Raw genomic sequence first — 8,561 nt, 5'->3', positions numbered from 1 at the left:
TTATAGGAGCAATAGCCATGTGGGCAGCGCTGTGTCATATGCCATAGCTGTGCACAAGGTGTTTGTCACCGCTCCATTTGTTCATTAATGACGTCATCAGCGATTAGTTGACTTCAACTCGACTTTCATCACATAAAAGTTGACTTTAAAAAAATCAGAAGTCGTTCAACCCCTAGCTGTCATTAAAAACTTGATGGATTTATTCAAACATAAATGAAACATTGAAGAACAGTAAATTGCAACTTTAGGGATCTTATCTATGCATGAACAGCTTGTAACACTCCAAAGAGAAAGGAAAACTTGAAATTGCATCATATGACCCTTTTAATGTGGCGGAGATGATCAGTTCATGTGCGCTATGCGCTGCCGCGTCTGTTGAACTGTGGCGCTTCAGCAATCTGTCACTCCACATTAAACAGCGCCAAAATGGCATTTATTGTTTGAATACTGCAATACAATGGACAGAATTTGAAATCTGAGACTTTGTTTCATATTAAAAGTACCAACTTATTGCCCTTATTGCCAGGGGCGATTCTAGGATTTTCATTTTAGGGGGGCTCAGCCCCCAGTGAGGGTATAATAATAATAATAATAATAATAATAAAATAAAAAAAAAAAAATATATAAAAATCTTCTTAAAGATGTTAAGACATTTCTTTAAATAAATTCAAAAAAGTTCGTAAAAAGGTTCCTATGTGCAATTCTTGAAAATTTCTTAAGAAATTTGTGAATCCAGCCTCTGTCCTACTACTATTATTTCCTTCTGAATATTCTGCCTCACTTGTTAAATGTGCTGCAGATGCAGTTTCTTGTCATCAACTAAAACTGGAACAGTCACTATGTAGGTGTTTTTGCTTTTTAAAATATGTGTACATGTGTAAATCACAATCCTCATAACGCTCGCACAATCTGTGATTTAGTATTGCAACATTTACACTGAAGATTGGCTACCTAGACTGAAACAAACTTGCGTTGCTATTTCATCTTATTAGCTGAATGAGATGAGATGTCGTTCCTAGAATCTGTTTTGCAAATCATTTCCTGTTGACAAGTCATTGTTTCTTCTATCATCCCGCGTGATCACAGTCACAGTGTAGAGCTGCTAAAATATCACTTTCATTGGATGTCTCACTGGATTGAGGTTATTATTGTTTTTTTAGAATCTGAGGCTAAATCGAGGCTGTCTGGTTTTAATATCTTGACTTAAATCTAAATATATCAGTGCTGGTGTTGTACGGTTTGTCTAATATCATTGCAAATATGTAGCATTTTGCAAACTCTTTTTTTTTTTTTCTGGTGCACATGCAAATGTTCATCTCGCTGCTTATCAGTAAATGTCTGCCAGTGGTTTGGTTTTTGATGTACACGCCTGGCTTAACAGTAATAATCTTTAAATATTTGTCCTGCACACATTTTTGTTTTGTGCACTAATTTTGTTACACTAATCTGACATCTTAATTTGATTACATAAATTGGATTCATTATGGATTTACATTTATTATGCAGTCCAGAATCTGTTTTCATGTTTAGACAACTGATAATGGTGCTGGTTATTAATTGTAGGTAGGAGGGAAGGACTGAAAGAGAGAAAGGAAAGATATAGGCCTAAAGCATCAAGAAAGACAAGAGAAAGGATTGACAAAATAACAGACAGGCAAAATTAATGAATGACAGACAGAAAGAAAGAATGAAGATTTCAAGACAGAAAGACATAAAAAAGAAGCAGAACAATAAAAAAGCCTAGACTGTGTGTGTGTTTGTGGATTAAGGCCTCTATGTATTGATGTATGTGAGTGTGTCTGCATGTAATAGAAAGCAGATCGTACTATGCAGAGCCTCTCTGGGTGGTTTAGTTGTGGCCATCACTGAGTCCTGCCTGCCTTCTACCCCACAATGCTCAGCGCTGTGACCTCCATGTTAAAGAGGCGCTCTGTATAAATTTGCTTAAGTATGAGGTGCCGTTTTCATGGCTTGTGCTGTAATTTATGTGCCACAAGCAATAAATCATCGCGGATACCTTGGTCCTGCCAGCCATTTTCTGAGCCAGGCAGGTTTTGCTATCCTGAAGGTGCCATGCAACTCCCATACCTCCTCTAATTGATTCATCCAATTTCACCTTTATCCTTGGTGTGGGCCTGTTTGGAGCAAGTGGGTGGGATGTCCTAATTGCTCTATTCCACGCAAATTGCTTTGCGGTGCAGTGTTATAAATTGCAGTATAAGTATATATTTTGCTACAGTTTCAGCTTATTATAATTTCTTTTGTTTGTTTGTTTGTTTCATTTACTGAGGTAGAGTGGACACTTGCATCTGCATTTAAGCAGCTTCTGCTGCCTCATTAGCATATCTTTGTCCCAGTTAAGTCAAAACTCTGACGGCTTTGTTTTTATGCTCTGTAATGGGTCAGGTGCAGCACTGCTAAATTCAATTTTAAGTGTGTTGTGGACTTGTTTAGTTAGTTACTTGATTATTTATAGGCAAGTTTTCCGTGTTTTTTACTGCTGGGAATTTGCTTTGACAGTGTCCCTGTATCACAGAGCCAAAAAGCACCTCGGAGTGCTGACTCTGAGTCAGTTGAACTGAGAAGAGCTCAGCTGTGATGATCAATACAGAGGAGGGAAATTTGGACCCCTGTCAGCACACTACATTAAACAGCAAATATGGTGAAATGATGTAAAGCTGAAAATTGGACTTGTTTAGTAGGCGTTCTTTTTGAGAGCCTTCAATTACGTCATTTTTATTTTAGCATATTTTTTGAAATTGTGTCAGTGTATTAGGGCTGTGCCATTTTTTTCTCCAATATTGCATGTATTTGCAAAATGCATTGTTACTTTAAACTGTGATAAACTTCTCACAGACTTTATCAGATTTTTTCCCCTCCAACAATAACCAAGTATGCATTCCTGCAGCTGAAACAGTAGAGCATGGTGCTAGCAGCACCAAGGTCATGGGTTCAATTCCCAGGAAGTCACTTTGGATATTGATGTCTCATGACAGTCATTTTAATTAATAAACACTATTGACAGCCTAGTATGACACAAAAAAAACAACAACTTTTTTTTGCCATTTACCATATGGTCAACAAAAATTCAATTTTGAATGAATACATTTTCCCCTACTTAAATCATATGTATCATGTATCTAGTATAGTATATGAATTGGTTTATGTATGTTTTTTTGGCTGTATATGTATCTGCTCTCTCGCAGAGTTGTTTCGTAGTTTGCGCATGACAGTCAGCCCACAGTATGGCTCACAGCACTGAGTGGTGAATGAGACCCAGAGGCAGTCTCCTCGCTCAATAGTCTTGTGAAGTGAGATAAATGTCATCTGAGATACAATGATGCTTCTGTTTTGAACACTGGAGAAGGTCACAGCAGCAGACAGTCCCTGCTGCTGGCTAGATGAGAGGCCTGAAATTGCCCTTGTTTAAGTGGCTTTGCACTCTGAGGATGTAGCTGGACACCCAGAGCTCCTCTTCATTGCCTATGATCACATGAATGTCATTAGACTTTCAATTAGAACAAATTTGATGGATTGTCTCTCTTTCCGCAGCCCTGTGGTTGAGCCAAGAGGGCATGTTGTCTGTACTGTGGTATTATAAAACCCGTGGTTCAAGGAAAGTGCTTTTGTTTTACGCGAGGTCAACTTGAATGGCTTCTTTGAGCAAGTGTGAGGAAATGAGAACGTTTATTGCTGACACTTCTGAGCTTATGGCATTCTTCAAGGTGAATTGGTAAACTAGTCTACAGTTATGGCATCGCTCACTCTTTACTCATTCCTCTCCTCATCTACTCTCTCCTGCTCTATTCTCTTCCCTTTTTGTGCCAGCTGAGTTGGCACAGACTGTGTGAAATATTTAAGGGCACAGCAGGTCTATCAGACGAGTTCTCAGTGTGGAGTTTGTGGAGTGCACTGCTGTTTGCAAGCTTGACACACTCATTAAATGTTGTATAGGATTCCACCCAGGGCCCCACTGTAAGATATTTATGTTTATGTATTATGAGTTATTTTTCTTTTGGGCAGGCATAACTTTTAAACTCCAGTCGAATCAATAGACAATGTTCTATTCTGTTTTTCTCCAACACTCATGATGTGCTTTCCTACCCTTGCAGGGCTAGCGGCCATGGCACTGCAGATGATGGTGTAGACGACAGCTCTGTGCCGAGAGAGAGAGCAGAGAGGACACTGGGTCAATAAGTTGCTCTCCTTACCGTAGACTGACAGACGCTGTCCAGGTTTTTTTTTCAGGCCCAGGATCAGTAAGGTGAACGGATCACCTGGCCTACCGCTTCCTCAGAAAAATACTAAAAATGCTGCCGTATGGGAGGAGGCCCCTTCCCACCTCTCTTCGCGAGGCATTCCTCCTCCTCTTCTTCCTCTCGTTCCTCCCTCAACATGGGGGGCTCAAGGTTAACCTCTCTTCCTTACGGACCTTTACCTCACCAGAGGGAGGGCTTACGCATTTGGTCGTCCATGACAAAACGGGTGAAGTCTACGTCGGTGCTGTCAATTGGATCTACAAGCTCTCCAGCAACCTGACCAAGCTTCGAAGCCATGTTACTGGTCCTGTGGTGGATAATGAGAAATGTTACCCACCACCTGGTGTTCAGTCTTGCCCTCACGAGTTATCACAGACTAGCAATGTCAACAAGTTGTTGCTTCTGGATTCAGGGCAGAACAGGCTCATTGCATGTGGAAGCACCTCGCAGGGTATATGCCAGTTCCTCCGACTGGATGACCTCTTCAAACTGGGTGAGCCACATCACCGCAAGGAGCACTACCTTTCAAGTGTGTCCGAGGCGGGCACTATGTCAGGAGTGGTTATTAGTGGAACCCAAGGTGAAGACAGAGGTAAATTGTTTGTAGGTACACCCATCGAAGGAAAATCAGAGTACTTCCCAACTCTCTCCAGTCGTAAGCTGATGGCTAATGAGGAGAATGCTGAAATGTTCAGCTTTGTCTACCAGGATGAGTTTGTCTCCTCACAGCTCAAGATTCCATCTGACACCCTTTCCAAGTTCCCTACCTTTGACATCTACTATGTCTATGGCTTTAGCAGCGAGCAATTCATCTACTACCTAACTCTCCAGCTGGACACCCAGCTCACCTCGCCGGATGCCAGTGGTGAACAATTTTTCACCTCCAAGATTGTCCGCCTCTGTGTGGATGACCCCAAGTTCTACTCCTACGTGGAGTTTCCTATTGGCTGTACCAAGGATGGTGTGGAATACCGATTGGTTCAAGATGCCTACCTCAGTCGGCCCGGTGCCAAACTGGCACGATCATTGGGTATCTCTGAACAGGAAGAGGTGCTGTTTACCGTTTTTGCTCAGGGCCAAAAGAACCGGGCCAAGCCACCGAAAGAATCAGCACTGTGCCTGTTCACACTGCGAAAAATCAAGGAAAAGATTAAGGAGAGGATCCAATCCTGCTACCGGGGTGAAGGAAAGCTATCCCTGCCCTGGCTGCTCAACAAGGAACTGAACTGCATCAACTCAGTAAGTCACACTTACTAACTATATTGTTAAATTAACAAGCCAGATGCCAGCTGCACTGTTGAGTTTAGTTCTGACTTGTTTGCAAATGAATTAAATTACCTTAAGTCCCTCAACTCAATTCCAGTGTTGATGGGTGTTGTAGCAATCAATCAATTCATTATAGAACGCATGTTATTTCCAGATCATTGGTGCGGTAAAGCAGTTGGGAATGTCTTGTCCGTGTGCATAGATGCAGGCCCTGAGAATCTCACTGTTGTTTAACAGGGAAACATCCACTCTCAAGTCAGATTAACTAGCCTAGCCACATCATTAGCTCAGTTCATGGGATTAGCGCCCTGTCACTCTCTTGCCTCATGCGTCCATTTCCTCAAGTGATAATTGATTTAAACTCTTAAAGTTGTTCTGTCTTTGTTGCCCAAGTCCTCTTGGGACATTTGTTCTGGTGTCAGAACAATGTGGACAGCCGCAGAGAGGCTAGCGTGCAGGCGCATAGCTTACTTGCTAATCAACAGCACTCTTAGCTGCTCTCTCTACATAGGCTGTTGTAGGAAATAGCCAAGCCGACAATTCTACACTGAACACAATGCTCTAGCACAGAATGAGGGGATTATTCCCAGAGAACAACCCAAATCCTCCCTTCTATTATATGTGCAGCATGTTCCTGGGTGATTCGCCTGTACTCAGACATACAAGAGGAAACACATTTTGGCTGATGGGGTGAGACTTGTGAGAGTAATAAAAAATAGAAGGATGGAGCTGGTGATTATGAAAGAAAGGAAGATGAAGGGAAGGGAGGCAGATAAGGATCGAGAAAGCTTGCCGACTTTGCTTCTCATGTTGTATTATGATATATTATGATGCAGTTTCAGTGATGTAGTTATTGTTTCACAATTCTTATGCCATGACACCTCATCTTCAGTATTTTGTCATAACACTAGTGGGTTATGAATTATTACATTTCTCCAAAACTTTTATTAAATGCCCCAAATGAGAAAATGTAATATTCGCTTCGGTTTATAACAGCAATATGTGATCTGATCAAACGGTTAGTGGCATGTACGTCAAAGCTCTAAAATTCAAACTAGACAGTAATTAATTTTACCATCCATCATATGCTGAATTGTAATCACCTATCAGACTACATATCACAGATAGAGAGACCTGCTGTTATTCAGCTGTCATAGACTCTCTTTCAAAAGCAGGTTTGATTGAGACCTTATGTTATCTTTTTTTCTTTTCTTTTTTATGACTCATCGTATACTAAGTAGTTTTTGTCATTCAAATTGTGCTTTTCATAAAGAAAATTGGTGGAAAATTCCTAAAGAAAATTACCAACATGTATTTCTTTCTTTTGTGGAACATGAAAAGATATTTTGAAGAATAACAACATTTGGACCCCACTGACTGTCATTGTGTGAAGATATCTTTTGTGTCCTACAGAAGAAAGCAATGCATACATGTTTGAAACTCCATGGTAATGACGATAAATTATATTTCTGGGTGAACTATCCCCTGCTGCTCTGCCCTAAAAATAGTCTATAAGACTACATTTAAGCTAATGCTTGCTGAAAATGCAACGCATACTTGTGGAAATTACGTTTGTGTTTATTGCGTGAAATGTTTTGGGCCTTACTTTGCCTTCTTCATAGTCTTAACAGTTGTCTTTATGGTGCATTGTTGGTAGTGTAAAGCATATGCTCTAATGCAGATTTTGATGGTAGCGGCCACAGTGGTAGACTCCGTCGGCGAATAACTGACAGTGGCATTAACGATAATAACTGCTGCCATTATAATAATGGGCCTGGAGCAATCTGCCTTGGTAATGATGGCGGCACGGTTGGCTGAATTGGATGAAAAGATAATGCTCTGAGGGTCCTCCACCGGCAAGGAGCTTCCAGCTTATGAATAATTCACCCTCACTCACCTTGTGTTATTCATTTATAGCCTATCACAATCAGCGCATGATCAAAAATCCCTCTGCCTCCGCGCTCTGCTTACAAGCAATTAATGTTGTCATTTTCCAATCACAAAGCACACTTTCATAATTCAGAAGGCTTTGGGGGAGACACTCGTGCAGACAAATGGAAAGCCGACTGGAGTGGGAAAAACGACGAGAGATGTGTGCTATCGGACAGACAGACAGTAAGCACTTTTGACGTCTTTCTTTTGCCCACCTGTCCCGTTGCTCATGGTAAAGCTATGCATATATGTAAATGAGAAACCGTACATGATGGTGCTTGATTACCATCTGCGACACTGTGTTGCAATCCATCAAAGACACGTCAGCAGAGTCAAATAATAATTACACACAGACTTCTCTATTCTGCTTCTTATCCAGGCTGGTAGTGGTACTTTTTCACTGTAATTCATTTTATTGGCTTTTTCTTTATAAAATAACTGATGTCTGTAATGGACACTTTTGTTCATACACAGCAAGGGCCTCTAATATGATTCAATACAGCATTATGATGCAGCGTTTTGAGGCACCGTACATTTGGAAGCTGAAGACTGAATTTGTACTTTGCTGCCAAAGTGCCCTATTCAGATGCTGATGTGAGTCTTTCTTATATTTTCAAACCTATTGATCTACAGGATATAGAGATTATTCTGCTGGATGGCATCTCTCTGTCTATTTCCATTCAGCTTGAGCGCCAGACTCTCTTCCAAATCTTCCGAATTTATGGCGGCTGTAACAACAGGGGAACTTTTAAAAGTTCCAGGTCACCTTCTGTGCCAGATGCAAGCTGGTTTCCAACCATCTGAATTGTGCCCGTAAAAAAAAAACACAAAAAAAAATGAAGAAGGGGAAAAAGCAGAACAAAAACATATTAGCATTGCTAATGAGTTTTTCAGTCAGGCCACAGGTGATATTAATGAGCACAACAACTACACACAATAACAACAATACACACTCGTCACTTACGTACTTGAAAACACAGAGTGCGAATCACATGACGTCATTATTGAACGAATTTTAGCTGATATTGTGTGTGATATACAGTGGGTACGGAAAGTATTCAGACCCCCTTCAATTTTTCACTCTTTGTTATATTGCAGCCATTT

General features: G+C 40.8%; 1 pseudogene; it reads left to right on the top strand.

The window, feature by feature from the left end:
- Nucleotides 1-8,561, top strand: part of LOC107697957 (plexin-A1-like) — a 255,116-nt pseudogene that overhangs the window by 25,698 nt on the left and 220,857 nt on the right.

This window comes from Sinocyclocheilus anshuiensis, unplaced genomic scaffold, assembly GCF_001515605.1.
Source record: "Sinocyclocheilus anshuiensis isolate Anshui unplaced genomic scaffold, SAMN03320099.WGS_v1.1 scaffold78, whole genome shotgun sequence".
In the NCBI taxonomy this organism is placed as follows: Eukaryota; Metazoa; Chordata; class Actinopteri; order Cypriniformes; family Cyprinidae; genus Sinocyclocheilus; species Sinocyclocheilus anshuiensis.
This window is presented reverse-complemented; position numbering and strand designations above follow the sequence as displayed.